This window comes from Nannospalax galili, unplaced genomic scaffold, assembly GCF_000622305.1.
Source record: "Nannospalax galili isolate Female #2095 unplaced genomic scaffold, S.galili_v1.0 scaffold52, whole genome shotgun sequence".
Lineage (NCBI taxonomy): Eukaryota > Metazoa > Chordata > Mammalia > Rodentia > Spalacidae > Nannospalax > Nannospalax galili.
In genome coordinates, this window is record NW_008334003.1 from 1,803,550 (window position 1) to 1,822,632 (window position 19,083).

General features: G+C 38.8%; 1 pseudogene; it reads right to left on the reverse strand.

Annotated features, from left to right (window-relative positions):
• Positions 1–3,266: 3,266 nt before the first annotated feature.
• Positions 3,267–5,022, reverse strand: LOC103730688 (annotated as a pseudogene).
• Between the last annotated feature and the right edge of the window lie 14,061 nt (positions 5,023–19,083).

The following is a 19,083-nucleotide window of genomic DNA, read 5'->3' on the forward strand; positions in this document are numbered from 1 at the left end:
GTTAAAATCCCTAACCCCACGCAGTTTTCCGTAAAACCTTTGCATTTTGTCTTATAACAGGCGCAGACTTGCTTTCTTTTTGTTGCTTCAGATACAACAAAGTCATAAATATTTCAGAAATTTGAAGACTAGTGGCGAGATAGATGAATTGAGAAATAAAGATGTAGAGATGAGGGAAATAATATTTGAACACTTGAGAAAATTACCAAATTCATATTTTGTAAGTATGCATTCAATGCAAGATCAAATCTTTAAGTTCTTTGACAAAAGAAACTGTGTCCACATTTATACACTACTGTAGCACCAATAATATGATGCAAGGCAGGTGTGCATATATTTAATCTAGCTTTTGGCAAGTGGAATCTGGAAGATCAACAGTTCATGTCCAGCCTTTGCTACATAGAAAATTAATTCAAGGGTATGTCTCAGTGGTAGAACACGTGCTTAGCACAGAAAATTCAAGGCCAGCCTTGGCTAACTGAAAGTCTGTCTCAAAAAAAGAAAAAAAGTACCAAGTGAAGTAAGTATACAGTAGGTTTTAGGGAAAGTCTACTCTTTATACCACATGAATTGAGGACTAAATATTTCAAATCCTCTTTAATGACCACTGCACTATAAACCACATTTAAATGTTTATACAAACAGAGACTCAGAAATCTAGAAATAATCATACTGACTCCATTCCAATAAGAATGTATGTAGTTGAAGGAAGGGTTTGGAATTTTTCTCAGGGTATATAATGCAAGGTTTGTCTAATGCACTTTCAAATTTTCTTAAGGAACTTTATAAAAAGCATATCCATAATATGTTTCTTCCTAGTAGGGCATCAACATATGAATTTGTAGTCACTGCACAGCCAGGGGCTCTCCGTTAAAGGATAAAGGTGAAGACTCATTGACGGAAATCTGCTGCCCACAGGGAGGTTTCAAAAGGAGAAAAAGGAAGTTAATGAGAAGAGCCCTTTGTGTTCCAAGCAATCCACTGGCTGTGGCCTGGTGCACGGAGCACGGTTAACAGAGCCACTTGCAGTTTCACCTTTCCTAGGAATTCAGGGAAGTCGCTTCCATGTGTTTCTTGATTTGCCCCCTGTTGCCTCCTCTTCAAAAGCTGGAGAACCGACGGCAGAGCGTGAGTCTCCCAGCACCTGGGACCTCAGTGCAGCCACATTTCCAAGTCGGTGCCCATCTTTGAAGTGTAGGGTCTTGTGCATGTTAAATTCTTGCCCCAAAAGACCTCTTTTTCAATGTTCCCGAAAATCATACACTTCCCACATCTAGGTGGATTTCAAGACAACAGAATCTTAATTAAATGTCTCTGACTTTTCCTCATTACTAAAGGCAACAAATCCACCCATTTCACCTAATATAAAAGGTGCAGTTTGCTGATTTGTCACTTTTAGTGAAGTGTTCCTTTCTCTTAATATATATATATATATGTTTTTTATTATTTTTTTATGTGTATGAGTGTATTGCCTGAGTGTATGTGAGTGCACCCATGTCGTTAAATGCCATGGAGGTCAGAAGAGGGCTTCGGATTCCCCTGGAACTGGAGTTAAGGACGCTTTGTAGCTGTCATGTGGGTGCTGGGAATCGAACACGGGAATCCAATGGCTCTTAAACGCTGAGCCATCTCTCCAGCCCTGAAGTGTTCCTTTTAAATATCTTTTTTGCCCATATATCCTTTCTCTTTAACCTTGAAATAGTTGAAATGAGTTCACTTGTCCTTAAACAAAATGATATGATGATCTTGAGAGTTTAAGAAATGATTCAGGTGTAATTTCCTACTCAAGCTGTGCATTCCAAGGGATCCTTGTTCATTGTATTAACAGATGATAGATGCTTCTGTATTTGTAGATAAGAGACAATCCAACACTGTTACTGCTCATTTCATAGTGATCATTTCATAGACTGCTGTCCACCTGCTCATCCAGTTTCTTGAATTAAGAGCTGATGATAGGAAGCAGTAAAGAAAATACACTGATAAAACAGACAAGACAGAGTTTTAAATGAAATATGAAGGCTCTCACACCAAATGATACTGAAGAAATTCATCACAATATAAACAGTTTACCTTTTGCAAACTATGTGAATAATCTCAACTGAAGCTTGAGATTAGCTATGAAAGTCAAAATTGTTTCCTTTCTTTCTTTCCTTCTTTCTCTTCCTCCTTTCTCTTCTACCTCTCCCTCCCTCTCTCTCCTCCCTCCCTCCTCTCTCCCTCCCTCCTTCCTTCCTTCATCTTTCTTTCTTCCTTCTTTCTTTCCACCTCCTTTTCTCCTCTCTCTGCTTCATCTTCACAGCTAAAATTCCTTCTGGGAGGCCAAGAAGGAGTTTATTGTGCTTACGTACAGAGGGTTTACTTGCAGGAGTGTGGGTGATCTCCTCCAAAAGCTGCACTGGGAAATTCTTCATCCGCCCAGGTATGGACTGTGACTCCCTCACAGCAGTACAAAGTGGCGAGAGAGCCTCCCTTGATTCCTGGTTTCTGTGCCCTCACCCTTTCCTCTCGTGCAGTTAGGATGACTGATTGGTTGGGAGATGTAACTGACTCTCCCTACCTCTTTATTCTTGCTGAGCTTACAGTCTATCATTAACAGTCATTAACTTAGCTACAATGAATCTAGGCAACCAGGTGCATTTTGGATGAAGGCATCTGCCCATGGTCTATCTGTAGGAGAACAGTCCTATGCAACAATCTCCCTTGTCTCTGTAAAATGTAAGACAGACAAAGGGCCAATATTGAAAACTCTGTCTCCTATGCTTTTCTGTTGTTACCCATCTATCAGGAGGAATTCCCCAGAATCCCAGAAATAACTGATATTGCAATTCTTTTTATGAGTACAAATATATTCAATGTAGGAATAAAATCAAATATACTGTTTTTTGGGGGGAGAGGCGAGTGAATCAAGTGTTTATTGAGTGTTTTTTATGTGCTAAATACAGTTCAAAATACTTGGGACACATGAAAGAATAAGAGAAGGTGCCTGCCCTCATGGAGCTTACAGTCTATCATTTATTACCACTTCACCTATACACTGCTTGTGACCCTCGGCAAATCACTGCACCTTTCTGTACCTGTCACAACTCCTCAGTGGAGGAACAAGCAGGCCAGGCTCAGGGTGGACACTGAGCCTGGTATACTTCAGATGTTGAGCTGGATATGTGCCCCAACCCACCACCCAGACAACAGAGAGGGCTGAAGTTGATGTTTAATAATAAAGTCTGTGGGGAGAAGGGAGGGGGAGCTGAGCTGCATTGACTGGTGGGCTAGATGAGCTGCTGCTGCTGTTCTTTTTGGCAGTGGCCTTGTTGGCGAGGTCCTTGGCCTTCTCTGTGGCTGCCAGTGCTGTCTCCTTCGCTTTCTCCTTGGCCTCTTCTGCTGTCTCAACAAGTGTTTTGGAACGGGCCTCACATTGTCCCTTGGCCAAGATATACTGAAAGCTCTTCATTGTCTTGGTCACATTGCTTTGGAACCGAGCAAGACAAAACTCCTGGATGGCTCTGGAGGCACCAAATAAGCTGGAAGAGACTCAGGTTTCCCAGTGAATTTCTGTCCAGCCACTGTTGCCAGAGGTCACACAGTAAATACATTGCTCCTTCACCATCATCAGCCATGAGTGGTTGATATTCCAGGTGAGGGTGGTCATGATCTGATTCTGTGGGTCCCCCACATAGTCCTGCAGGATGTGTACTGAGTGAGCAATGTTGGCAAGAAATAGCCATTCTGCCAAACATGGCAACCTGGAGGTCTTGTTCAGGAATCTCTGGAACAGAAGCTTCTGGTTGGGTTCACCACCTGGTGCAGTATGCCTTCAGTTAAGACACGATTCCTCTAGGGATTTGGGTACCATTGCCAGAAGGCAGTGAGCACTTTGTCTCAGTGCCTTCGGAGCTGACTCTGGCTTTGGAAATACATTATTATTGTCCCAGCCTGGGCAGCTCAGCAAATCCACAGCATCAGTGTCAGTGCACCACCACTGGGCTCACAGCTCACTCATCGCCACCATGAGGCAAACACGTTTTTTTAAGTGGAGCTGACTCTGGCTTTGGAAATACATTATTATTGTCCCTGCCTGGGCAGCTCAGCAAATCCACAGCATCAGTGTCAGTGCACCACCATTGGGCTCACAGCTCACTCATCGCCACCATGAGGCAAACACGTTTTTTTAAGGAATACAGTATAGAATGGAAGTAAATAAGAATGTGAAAGAGTTAAATGATAAGCTTCAAAGCTATGCAGACAGTCAGCAATAGAATTGGGGATGAGCCCAGATTTCTAATTTTCTCTAGGCATTTTGCCATCTTGCAAATTTTGGTCTTCTATATGCCAATATTTCTGCCGTTTGTGTGGATAGGCATATGTCCAAGGATTTTAAATTTGGTCCTGGTTCAAAAGCGCACCCAAGAATAAATGAAGTATCCCAATTTTCTTTGTAAGCAAAATTTAAACCTAAACAACCCAGTATGTCATTCAGGAAGATACGGGAGAATGTCATGCTTAACTGGGAGGCTTATTTCTTTCAGGATCTTAGGATTTTGCTTGAAAGTACAAACAAGAATTGAACAACACCGATCATTAAATTTCAGTCTGAAATGCTTAACCTAAGGGTTTGGAATTTTTAATATTGCTAACTAAATTTAATCAAGATGTCTCCTCAGGCCTATGTTTTAGTTATTTAGTTTGTATAAACTTTCTCAGCTCCGCACTTTCAAAATAGTATTTTTATTGATTCTTTGAGGATTTCAAACAATGCATTTTAATCATATTCACATACCATCCCCATTTCTTCTCACATGGACCCTAGCCTCCCTACCCCTTCACTTCATGTTCTCTATTGTTTTGTTATGTTTTTGTTGAGTTTTTTAGAATTTCATAAAATATACTCACTGAGCTGTTTCCCAAGACCCACAAGTTTTCTTTCTTTCAGTGTGTTCCCAGCATATCTTCGAAGCATTCCCTTAGGTGCTATTTTGTTCCCCTAAACATTTCCTCAAAATTTGTAGTGCTTTACTCACAGTCCATTCGGCTATGTTTCCTTCATCAAGAGAATAATTCTGTTTCCTTTCCTTTGAATCTATTTTTGCATCTGTCCTGCTCTGAATAATACATTTACCTGAACTGAATTTGTGAAAGTTTGGGGCTTGGAAATTAAGTCTCTAGATAACTTCTGCTTTCATTTTATTAGAAACCACTAGAATTCACATGGAGAAAGGACTGGGAAACAGAAGGACATCCTATAAGGGACTTAAAGAGAGTGAACAAACATAAGGAAAGGGAGTCTAGTCTCTATTAAAAAACAAAATATTGCTGAGAGTATGGCTCATGCCTTCAACACCAGCACTTAGGAGGCAGAGGCAGGCACATCTCTGTGAGATCAAGGACACAAGGACAGCCTGGTCTATATAGTGAGTTCCAGGCCAACTGAGGCTACAGGGAAACCCTGTCTCAAAAAAACTCAAAGAAGAAAAAGGAGAGGAAGAGGAAGAGGAGGAGGAGGAGAAGGAGGAAGAGAAAAGAAAGCTCAATACTTGAGAGTATCTTCATCCATTCAGGCAATCTGATGACTAAGAAACATCAAATATTAGCTTTTCCATTCTGGAGACTAAGAAGTCCAAGATGAAGGCACTGGCAGATTCTCCCCAGACAATGCTTTCTCTTCTATCCTCCAAGGGAAGCAAGTCTCCTCAGTTGATCATCCATCCATCCATCCATCCATCCATCCACTTTCTACTTTACCTTGGTAAGGAAAAACAAATGAAGGATTTATTTTGACTCACAGTTCCTGAGATTTTCACTCATGGCTGGAAAGTTCTGCTTCTGATGGACCTGTGATGAGGCAGAACGTCACGATAGAAAGACATGACAGAGCAAAGCTCTCACCTCCCAGTGGCCAGAAGTGTGGAGAGAGAATGGCTGTGCCTTTCTCCTTTTTCTTCCTTTATTCCATTCAGTCCATGAAATGGTGCCACCCACATTCAGATGGCACTTCCCCTCCATGTTAATCCTCTCTATAAATGGCCTCACAGACATACCCAGAGCAATGACTTCTTAGACCTTTCTTAATCCAAAAAGGTCAATAACAAAGATTAACTATCATAAGTCCATCCTTTGTCAACTCAACATTCAAATATATCTCATCAGACCACAACATTTTGTCTCTGTCTCTGAAAATGTTAATGTCCATCTCATGGTACAAATCATATTTAATAGCTCATCTCTCTACATCCCGAGGTCCTAACAGTTCCAATGTTTTTCTAAAGTCCAAATCTAGCCATGCATGTTGGCACATATCTCCATTCTCTGTGAGTTACATAGTGAATTCCAGGCAAGCCTCAGAAAATTAGGAAGGTCCTATCTCATGTAAAGAAAAGAAAGCAGAGAAAAGGGGTGGGCAGGTGGGTAGAAAAATAAAAACAAAAACAATAGATAGTCCAAGTTCAGAGCTTACAAAGCCATCTCTGGAAGTCAAGGCCAACTTTTAGCCAGGAGAACCTGTAAAAGCAAAAAGCAAATTCATAATCCCAGAGTAAACATTCCCATTCCAAAAGGGAGACATGGGGCACGCCTCTTCTGTGACATTAATGAGCTCATGCATGAGCGTTTTGCCTTAATGTTCTAACTCCCTGAAAAAAACCACCATGGGAGGCAGGACTTCAACATACGGATATGTTGTGGTCACAGATATTTAGATCGCAACCTCTTACTCCTGTCCTCTCAAATTCATGTCCTACTTTTCATGTGAAATGTATTTTTTCATTCTATGCCAATGGTCCCAAAGATCTTAACTTGTTCCAGTGTCAGTTTAAAAGTCAAAAGTCAAACATCTTATCTAAATACCAACTTACTAAAATACAGGTGACATTCAAGCAATGACCCATCTTGAAACATATTGCCCTCTACTTGAGGTACAGTGAAATCAATCATGTATGTGGTTCAAGGTACAACAGTGGGACAGACACAGGCATTCCGTGGAGAGAATAGAAAAAAACAATGACAAATCCATGAACCCAAGTCTCAAGAATAATCTTTCTTGTCTCAGTCTCCTGTCCACCAGATACCCTGGTGTGTATGTGGACCTACTGAATAGACTGGGGAAAAGTCACTACCCCTTAGCTGTGTCTGGAGTAGACCACTCCACAGGTCTCATGTGTGACATCGCATGGCTGTGGTCTTCTAAGTAAAGTTAAACATTGGGTACTTACCAGGCTCTCCTGGAAATCACCTTGGTGCAGAGTCTGCATTAGTACTGCTTTTGTGGTAGTATTTGCCTGGGCCCAACAGCTTTCTGTGGCATTCCTTGATGCTGGGGTAGACAGCCTCATTAACACATCAGGACCTGCCTAAGCGATATGTGGGGCAGCCTTAAAACATATAACATAAGAGGGTGTAGGCAGCATATTATTAAGGTTCTATAGGCAATTTTGGCCTTGTCTTTTAAATTATTTAGTTTATGTCCTTGTTGCCTGCCCCTGTGATGATAAAGGCAGCCTTGATAATTTCCAAAATGCCTTCTGGATCATTCTTCTACACCTTAAACAATGAAGAGATACTTGCTTCAGTTTAGAATCTCTCCATTGTCTTGATATATAGCTCTAAGTTTCCATTGACTTGGTGAGTTCTTATTAATCTCTATACCTATTTGTCAAAATAGTTAATGTTTCCTTAAAATATTATCTTTCATTTTTCCAGTATGCACAAGTTAAGAATTTTGTAAATATTTAAGCTCTAGTTTCTTTTTTATTAACACATCATTTTTATTTTATGTGTATGAATGTATTGCCTGCATGTATGTATGCCGGGAGCCAACAGTTGCTTAAGTCAGATTACACTGAAACCACCTCAGGTTGCACCATTTAGATAAGCAACCGTCTCTCAGAAACCAGGTTGAGCAACCCTAGTAACCTTAGCAACACTTCCCCCTTTTACAGATGACTTCATTCTTGAAATTTCCCCACCCCTAGCTTCACTTCCTCCTTTTACTTGTTATATAGCAAACAGAAAAATAAACATTTCAGAGCTTGATCAGATCACCTGTCTTGCTCTCACTTCTCATGTCTCTTGTCCTTCCATTCATCGGTTCTCTCCTCAGGTCCACGTTGAAGACCCCGCTGGCCGGGGGCATATGTAAGTGCACCTGTGCTATGCGATGTCTGGAGAGAGATCAGAATAGCACATTGGAGCCACTGGAACTGGAGTTATGAATGATTGTTAGCCACCATGTAGGTGTTGGAACCTGAACCTGGGTCCTCTGCAAGAGTCGTCAGTGCTCTTAACCACTGAGCCATCTCTCCAGCCACCAAACATATTGCTTTAAATTATTAGTTTTTCTCTTATTTTACTAAAAGAAGACAAGGGAAAGCCTCACGTGCTTTCAACATTGTTTATAAATTAATCTGGCTATACATCAATTAATGTTCAAAAGTTCCATCTCTCCCAAAATGCTAGGGCATGAATATAATTCAGTCCATTTTTTCCCCACTTCATAACAAGAACTTCTTTTCCTCTACTTTTCTTACTCTTAGTCTTATATTTTTCTCATTTCTTTTATGATTCCATCAGATTGACCTTTACAGTTTATATTTCCACCAGGATCCTGTTCATGCCTCAGTATTTGTTAAAAATATTGAATCGCTGTCAAGAATGATTTGATACTGTTCTTCCCAGTTTTATGATAAAACTCAGGAACTCATGAATACTAGGCAAGTGCTCACCCACAGAGCTGTATGTCACTCCATAGCTCTCTCTATAATTTTCTTTCCTTCTGAGGGTTCCTTAGAATTTCCCTTAGCAGTTCATTCATAACAACATAAGCACCCATGTACCTCAAGACACATTAATCCTGTAGTCATCACTCAATTTTAAGCCCAATTCCACATTTTTACATTCATTAGGGCAGAACCTCCACTTCTAGATTCCAATGATCTGTCTCAATACACTGTCTGTCTATTTAAAAAATGTCATAAACTGGGTGTCTTACAAATTACAGAATTTACATCTTATGGTTCTAGAGGTTAGAAATCCAAGACCAAAGAGCTAACAGAGTCATTGTCTAGTGTGTGTCTCCTGGTTCATAACCCAGCATATTTTACTCATTTCTTGAGAAGGAAGACACTATTTCAAGCTCTATTCTATAAGTGCACCCTCAATTCAAGGAAGTCAGAATAGGATATAAGCAGGAAGAAAACTATGACACTATTATGTGCGATAACAGGTAGATGAAAAGAGGAGAGTAATTTTTTGTTTTTGTCTTTTTGAGACAGGGTCTCTCTGTAGCCCCAGCTGTCCTGGAACTCACTATGTAGACCAGGCTGGCATTGAACTCACAAATATCTGTGTGACTCTGATTCCCGAGTGCTAGAATTAAAGGCATGTGCTACTACGCCAGGCTGAGTAATTATTTTTAACTTAATAATAACAGATGAGAAAAATCATACAATTTAAATGATATAAAGAAACTCTAATCAAAATAAAAGCATGTAGTCATTGTGAGGAAAAAGAATAATGCTCTTTCAGGAATCAGCATGTTACACAAGAATTGGCTTGATGAAAGAAAATGAGATTCCTGCTACAGATCCTTGAATGCCGCATGTAACTGTCTGTTAGATACTGGTTAATAATATAATTAATTTTTATTAGATCTACATTTTAGAAAGATAGTTAAAGCATGGGATATTATATTATTGCTATTTTTTCTATGAGATAAGGAAGACAATGTAATAACAAAAATAAAAATAAAAAAGAATACGTAAAGAGATTGAAGTGACAGGTCAATTGGAAGTTTAAATGATACAATGAACATGAATACATTTGGAAAGTCTAAATAATTATCAGATAAAGTATTACTGAGCTAGTACCACATTTCTATAATCATGGATGAATCTCCATGATACTGTTTGGGTTAGTAGTTTGAGACCGTTCATACAAAAATTTGCTGGGATTATACATCAAAGAGTACATACACAACACTACAAGCTACAAAAATGATGGGCCCGGAAAGATATGTCCATTAATACAAAAGAGACATCTTGTTTTGCATAAGCAATAACTTTATGGTTAGATTTAAGGCCTACTCTAAAGGGTGGAACTCATGCCTACCTCTGTAACCTGGCCAAGAACCCCCAGATAGGGGAGTCTACTGCTATGTTTTTGCTAAGCATACTCAGTATCAAACTGCCTTCTACATGGTTATCTGTTTACCCATACATTAGTGCAGCTCTCATTCTTCATTGATGAAGCTTCATTTAGCAGTGGACAGCAACTAGTACAGAAACTTAAAGCTGGTCACAGTGCAGGGAATCAATAACTATGGAGGACTTAGTCTTAAATGGGACATCTATATCACACATCCTCCTCACATGGCAGAGAGAAACTTGAAAGAGAGGTGGTGGGAAGATTGAAAGAGCCAGGTGTTGTAGAGGACTACTGTAGGGTAGTGTCTTCTGGACATGATGAGGGCAATGTGATCATTAACACAAGAGCTGTGGTTGCCTGCATAAGATATAAACAAGATCAGGCGAGTGGAAAACCCAACATAGAGGAGGGAAGGGTTCACAAATCTGACTCCTCGCTTAGGGTCCTTGGTAGAGAAGTGGACTCTGATAGGTTGCTCATGCTCCAGTGATGGCGTTAGACTCATGCACATACAGAAAACATTGATTGGACTCACTGGGTTATGAAAAGAGGACAAAAATTTGAGAAGTGGACATGGTGGTGGGAGGTATTGAAGAAGCATTGCGGGGTTAGATATGCTCACCGTATGATGCATTTCTGTATTTCCTCTTCTTTCTTTTGGTTAAGAAGGCTAAGGGTACGTCTGTCTTGTCAATATTTTCAAAGAACCAGCTCTTAGATTCATTGGTTCATTGAATTATTTTCTTTGTTTCTATTTCATTAATTTTTGCTCTGATTTTTGTTGTTTCCTCTCATCTTCTGGGTTTGGGCTTCGTTTGTTCCTGTCTTTCCAGAGTCTTGAGTTATATAGTAAAGTCATTTACTTGTGCTCTTTCTGATTTTTAAATGTAGGCAGTTGGAGCTATAAACTCTCTTAGGACTGCTTTCAAAGTGTCCCAGAGGTTTTGTTGTTTTGTACTATCATTTTCATTTAGTTTCAGGAATACTTTTATTTCTTTCTTAAAATCGTCTTTGACCTATTCATCATTCAGTAATGTGGTTTTTTTTTTAATCTCCATGACTTCATGCAGTTACTAGAACATCTTTTGATGTTGATTTGAAGTTTAATTGTATTGTGGCCTGATAGAATGCATCAAATTATTTAATTTTTTTTGTATTTTTTGAGTTTTTTTTTTTTTTTTTTGTCACCCAGTATGTGGTCAATTTTAGAGAAAATTCCATGGGCCACTGGTAAAATGAGTAGTCTTTGGTACTTGAGTGGAATATTTGGTAGATGTTTGCTAGGTTGATTTGATGCATGATATCATTTAAATCAGATGTCTCTGTGTTTATCATATGTCCAGTGGACATATGTATTGGAATTAGTAGGGTATTGGTTACCCAGTATTACTCAGTTGGGCTTAATCTGTGTCTTAAAATCCTGTAGTATTGTCTTTATGAAATTGAGTGCTCCAGAGTTTGGTGCACATATGTTCATGTTTGTAATATCTCCTTGGTTAATTGTTCCTTTGATCAGAATGAAGTATCCCTCTATCTTTTCTGACTGATTTTAGTTTGAAATCTATTTTGTTAGATATTTAATTTTAACCCCTGCTTGTTTCTTAGTGCCATTTGTTTAAAATATTCTTTTCCATCCTTTCACCTTAAGGTAATGCCTGTCCTTGGTGAGCATCCTTCAAACAAAAAGACAGATTTTGTTTCTTAATCCATTCAATTAGACTGTATCTTTTGACTAGAGAGTTGAAGCCATTGTTATTTAAAGATTATTGAAAGATGTGTATAGGTTATTGCCATTTTAATTAATGTTTGCATTCATGGTCAGAATTTTGTGTTTCCACAATTATTTCTTCATTATTTTCTTTCTGTTGCCTCATAAGAGAGGAAATATCACAGCAGACATCAAAAACATCCAGAACATAATAGGGGAATACTTTAAAAACTTATACTCTATTACATTTGAAAACCTAAAAGGAATGGACGAATTTCTAAATTCCTGGAAACTACCAAAGCTAAACCCAGAAGAAATCAGCAACTTAAACACACTTGAATAAAGATAGCCCAGGCCAGATGGATTCACAGCAGAATTCTACCAGACATTTAAAGAAAATCTACAACCAATGCTACTTAAATTATTCAAAAAGATAGAAACAGAGGAAGAAATCCCAGACACCTTCTATGAAGCCAGTATTACTAAAATACCAAAATCAGGTAAAGACACACACACACACACACACACACACACACACACACACACACAGAGAGAAAATTATAGACAGTACAGACCCACATCCATAATGGGCATAGCCACAAAAATTCTCAAAAAATACTTGTTGTTTTAGTTTGTTTCTTCATTGCTGTGACAAAATACTCTGACCAATACCAACTTGGGAAGGAAAGGGTTTATTTTGTCTTACATATCCCAGGTCACAGTTCATCTGGGAGTCCAAGGTAGGAACTCAGGACAGGAACCTGGAGGCAGGAGCTGGAGCACAGGCCATGGAGGAATGCTAATTACTGGCTCACTCCCCTGGCCCCTGCTCAGCCTGCTTTCTTATGCAACACAGGCCCACCTACCCATGGGTAGCACCTCCCACAGTGGGCTGGGCCCTCCCACATCACTCATCAAGAAGATGCCCCTCAGACACGGCCATAGGCCAGTCCAATAGAGGAAATTCTCCAATTGAGACTCCCTCAACCCAGGTGTGTCAAGTTGACAATAAAGCTATCCAGCACACTTGTAAACCACCTAGACACACACTTCAAAAAGATCATACACCATGATCACATCATCTTTATTCCAGTGATGCAGAGATATTCAAAATGCATAAGTGAATAAATATAATAAGTCAAATAAATGGACTTAAAGACAAAAATGACATGATTATCTCAATAGATGCAAAGAAGCCTTTGATAAAATACACATGCATATATGTTAAAACGTTGGAGATTTGGGTTGCAGGGAACATACCTCAACATAATTAAAAATATATACAACAAACCCACCATTATTTTAAGTAGAGAAAAAACTGCAATTATTCCTATTAAAATCAGGAGCTAGACCATCTGTCCACTATGTCTACTCCTTTTCAATGTAATGCTTTGAAATCATGCTAGAGCAATAAGAAAAGAGAAGGAAATTAAAGGAGTACTAATTGGAAAAGAAGAGGTCAAAGTATCCATATTAGCAGATGATATCTGTGCTGGATAGCTTAAGTGTCAACTTGACACACCTGGGTTGAGGGAGCCTCAATTGAGGAATTGGTTTTATTGGACTGGCCTGTGGCCATGTCCATAGGGCATCTTCTTCAATGTTGAGTGATATAGGAAAGCCCAGCCCACTGTGGGTGGTGCCACCCTTGGGCAGGTGGGCCTGTGTTGCATAAGAAAGCAGGCTGAGCAGGGGCCAGAAAGCAAGCCAGTAAGAATTGTTCCTCTATGGCCTGTGTTCCAGCTCCTGCCTCCAGGTTTCTCCCTGAGTTCCTACCTTGGGCTCCCTGATGAACTGTGACCCAGGAGATATAAGATAAATAAACCCTTTCCTCCCCAAGTTGGTAGTGGTCAGAGTGTTTTGTCACAGCAATGAACAGACAAGCCAGGACAATATCATAGATTCAATTTACAAAAATCAGTTATTTTTCTATGTACCAATAACAAGCAATCTGAGAAAGAGTTCATTGAAACCGTTTCATTCACGATAGCCTCAAAAATATATATGGAGTAAAACTAACAAGACACATTAAAGATCTCTAGAATGAAAATTTTAAATCTTTGATGAAAGTGATTGAGGGAGACTCCAGGAGATGGAATGACCTCTTGTGCTCATGCATTGGTAGAATAAATATTGTCAAAATGAACATCCTACCAAAGTAATCTTTAGATTCAATGCAATGTCAATCAAAACCCCAATGACATTCTTAACAGAAGTAGAAAAAAAATTCTAAAATTCATATGGAATCACAAAAGACCCTGGATCGCAAAAGCAATCTGGAATACAAAGACTAATGTTCAGGGATTACCATACAGATCTTAAATTACATTATAGAGCTATAGGCATAAAAACTGTATTAGCACAGAATGCACATGTGATTAATGGAAAAATAGAAGACCCAAACATGAGTGCATGCAATTTCAGCTACCTGATATTTGACAAATGTGCCAAGAACACACATTGTGGAAAGGCAGAAACCTCAATAAATGGTTCTGGCAAAACTGGATCTCTACCTGTAGAGAATAAAATTAGACTCATCTATCACCCTGCAAAAAAGTCAACTCCAAATGGATCAATGACTTCAAAGTGAAACATGAAGCTCTGAAACTCTTAGAAGAAAACATAGGCAGTACCCTATAAGATATAGGAGCAGGAAAGGACTTTCTTAAATATACATGAGTGACTCAGGAATTAAGGCCAACAATCAACAAGTGGTACCTCATTAAACTAAAAACTTTATACAGTAAAAGAAACATCAAAGAAAATGAAGAGGAAACCCATATAGTGGGAGAAAATTTCAACTACACATCTGTCAGAGGATTAATATTCAGAATATGTAAAGAACACATAAAACAAGCAATCGAGAAAGTAAATGATCCTATTAAAAGATGAACTATCAGTCTGCACAGGTAGTTCTCAAAAAAAAAAAAAGCAATAAAAATCTCTGAGAAACACCATAAAAAGAGTTCGAAAACCTTAGTAATTAGGGAAATGCAAATTACAAGCATTTTAAGATTTCATCTTACCCCAGCCAGACTGGCTAAGATCAAGAGAACAAATGATACCAAATGCTGGTGAGGATGTGTTTTTGGTGGGATTCTAAACTACTATAACCGCTATGGAAATCAGTGTGGAGAATTAAAAAAATAAATAAAAATGAATCTACCATATGATCTGGTTATACCACTCCTCAGCCTATAACCACAGGACTCATCCTATTGCAGAGACACTTGTACATCCATGATTGTTGCTGCTCTTTTTACAATAGCTAAGAGATGGAAGCAACCTAAGTGTCCCTCAGCTGACAAATTAATAACAAAAATGTGGTACATTTACACAATGGAGTTCTACTTAGTGGTAAAGAAATATAAAATCATGAAATTTTCAGGTAAATGGATAGAAATAGAAGCTGCTATACTAAGTAACACAAACTCAGAAAAAACGTGTCATATATTCTCCCTCATTTGTGACTCTTAGCACAACTTTATATTATTTTTCCCAATCTATTAACATAAGCAGTATTTCTAACTTCCAGTGTCTTCAGCTTCTGTCACATTTCTTTATAAAATTTCATTCTAGAAGAAATAATTTACTTCCTTGGTTAGATGTATTTTTAGAATTGTTTGTTTGTTTGTTTTCTTAGCTATAGTAAATGATATTGCTTCCCTGATTTCTTTCTCAGCAAGACTGTAAATAATACATAGGGAAACTACTGACTGTTTTATGTTGATTTTGTGGATTCCTTCTTTGCTGGAAGTGTTTATCAAATGAGAAGTTTCTTTACTTGCTTTTCTATTGAAAATAAAATTTCTGGGCACCCTTTTATGATGTCTTATACAACTGTATCCAGTTTGTTCTCCAATGATTCTAGCATACTTCTTTTATTTATTGTGCAAAATCTTTTTCCTCCATTGTTGTTGACTTTCTGGGCAAAGAGGGGGTGTAAGATCTTATTAAGTAGCCAAGTTGGGGTCAAGCTAACAGCAATCCTCTTGCTTCAACTTTCAAAGTGCTGAAATTATGAACATGTGCCACCATGCCTGGCTTCCCTTTATTTTTGTGAGATAGTTTTTATTCAGATACAGTACTGTTCATTGAAGCATTTTTCCCTTTCAACATGTTAAATATACTGCTGCCTTTAGATCTTCACAGTTTTTTAAGAAAAATTAAAGTTGATGGTTTCATTGAGCATTTGATCTTCGTGAGTATTTTTTACAATATATATTTTTATTGAATTTTGTGCATTTCATACAATATATTTAATCATATTTAGACCCCTTTCCCAATTTGCACCCCTGTAGCCCCCACTGATGGATTTCATGCATTCTCTCATATGTGTTAAATCCTATCAAGTCAACTTTGTGTCCCAAAATGTGCCTCAGTGTGAGTTCATCCACTGGAGCCTGGTCACTCCCTGAAATAAGACCAACACTCCCTCACCCAGCAGTGATCAACTGTCAATAGTTCCTCAGCTAAGGTTGGGCCTTTTTACCCATTTCACCACTTCTGTGCTGGGTTTTTGTCTAGTTTGAGGTTGCATGGATTTGTGAATGGTTTGACTATTTCTCTAAATTCATATGAGCAAGTTCCAAGCCACCTGGAAAACTCTGTTTCCTTGTGGTCATCCACCATCCCATGGCTCTTCCAGTCATTCCACTTCAACTTCCAGAATTATCCTTGCATCCCAGGTGGCAGAGGCTTAAACTTTTTCATATGTATGAGAATATTTACTTTTGTTTTGCTGCCTTCAGGATTTTCTCTTTGTCTTTGGAGATTTTATTATGACATGGTTGAGAAATTGTTTGATTTCATTATGTGCTTCACGTTTCTCAGATGTATAATATCAAGGCTTCCATCAAACTTGCTGTGTTTATGGCTATTATTTCCTCAAATATTTTTTGCCCCATTTCTTTCCTTACTGTCTTGGACTTCAGTTATTCGTGTATTCTTACACTCAATGGAGCCCCATGACCTTCTCCAAAGATTTTCAAATTTTCCTCATTTTTACTTCAGTACTCCTCAAATGGGTTAATCTTCATTGACTACATATCTTTGGCTTTTCTAAACTTTCTTTTGCATATTCAAATCTGTTGTTCATCATCTCCTGAAATTTTTATTATTACTTAATTTCCTAACAGTTCTACAGTCTTCACTTGGTTCCTTTTTAAAGTGTCTCACTCTTTATTGATATTACTTGCTTTTACATACATTTCCCCTTGCTTTCCTGTAGATTTCTATTACTGATTTCCTTTAGCTTTCTTACTATACTTAGCGAAATAGTTAAGACAAGTGATTAAAGTCTCTCCATTGCACCAGATTTCTTTGGTCACTTTTGGTTCTGTTAATGAAAAATGAAACCGAAGCTGTTTAAGACCTGGGTGAAGAAGGCTAGAAGCAAATTTGTCTATAGTTATAGAATGATGGAAAAATAAGAAACGAAAGATTCTTTTGTATTTTTTCAAAGACAAGAATGAGAAAAAAACTAAGTAGGGGGAGGACGGGCAAGATACTGCAGTGCTGTCCCATATCGGTTGCTCTGTTTTTACATTTAAAAAGATTATTTATTTTATGGGCATGAGTGTTAGGCCTGCATGTATGTAAGTACAACCCTGTTCTGCAGGGCCTGTGAAGGCCAGAAGAGGGTGGCAGATCCCCAGAACTGGAGTTACAGATGGTCCTTAGCTGTCATGTGGGTGCTGGGTTTCAAACTCAGGTCTTCTGCAAGAGCAACCAATGCTCTTAACCACTGAGCCATCTCCCCAGTCTTTGTCTCCCCCTGACTGTTTTTCATTCTTGGTTAGTGACAAAACCCTTATATTGCTTCTCTCTCTCTCTCTCTCTCTCTCTCTCTCTCTCTCTCCCTCCCCCTGTTGTATCCTCCCTCCATGCCCTCCCCTTTAAAGCATCCCCATTTCCCCCATTTCTCCCTGATAATATCAGTCTCCTATGATCCACCCCTTTGAGCTCCTTTTTCCCTTTTATCCCCAAAATTCTTTGTACAACCTTCCTTCCTCCCCCTCTCATTTAAATATTCCCCATTTTACTCATTTCTCCCTTAGTAACACCTGTCTTCTACTGCTCTTCTCTCTCAGGTTCCTTCTTTCCCTTTCCCTTTCTGGTTCCCTTCCATTTTCCTGGTTCCTGTAGTTACATCTCGATATATATTCACATATAAGGATTTGATGAAATGAGGGAGAACATGTTGTTTGTTTTTCTGAATCTGTGATACCTCACTTAATAAAAGTTTCTAGTTCCATTCATTTACCTACAAATTTCATTATTTTGTCTTTATTTACAGTAGAATGAGTAGAACTCCATTGTGAAATGTACCACATTTTGCTAATCCACTAGTTCATTGAGGGATACTTCAGTCCCTTCCATTTCTTACCTATTGTGAAAAGAGCAGCAACAAACATAGATGTACAAGCATCTCTTCAATAGGATGAGTCCTTTCGGTCTATGCCAAAGAATGGCATAACTGGGTCATATGGTAGGTTCATTTTCAGTTTTTGAAGGGTTCTCCACACTGCTTTCTGTAGGGGTTGAACAATTTTGCAGCCCCACCAGCAGTGGATGAGTGTTCCCCTTTTCCCACATCCTCTCCAACATTTGGTATCATTTGTTCTCTTGATCTTAGTCAGTCTGACTGGGGTAAGATGAAATCTTAAAGTGTTTTTAATTTGCATTTCCCTAATTTTTAATAACGTTGAAGACTTCTTAAGATGTTTCTTAGCCATCTTTGTTTCTTCTTTGGAGAGCTCTTTTTTAATTGGGTCCTTTGTTTTCTTGATCCCTTGACAACTTACACTTTGTGAGCAACTGAAAATACTGGTTTAAAGGTGATGTCAGAGCATCATGATGAGCCTCAAATGCTTTCCCTTTGTTTCGTTTGCTTCCCTGTTGCTGTGATAAAACACTCTGACCAGAAGCCTCTTAGGGAGGAAAGGGTTTATTTCATCTTACAGCTAACACTTATCATGGAAGGCACCCAGGGCAGGAGCTCAGGGCAAGGAAATATTGACGTAATGTACTTGACCATACTGTGTTTGGGAGGATTGTGGAAGTTTTTGGAACTTTGGGCTGGAAAAGCTATTAAGTGATTGGAGTTTAATGGACTGGTCTATGGGAGCTGGGAAGACAGGAATATTGAGAGCGGTGCCGATGATGGAGACCTGGCTTGTGAAGTTTCAGGGGGAAGTTTGACAGTCCATCAACCATGTTAACAGGGATATTTGTGTCATATT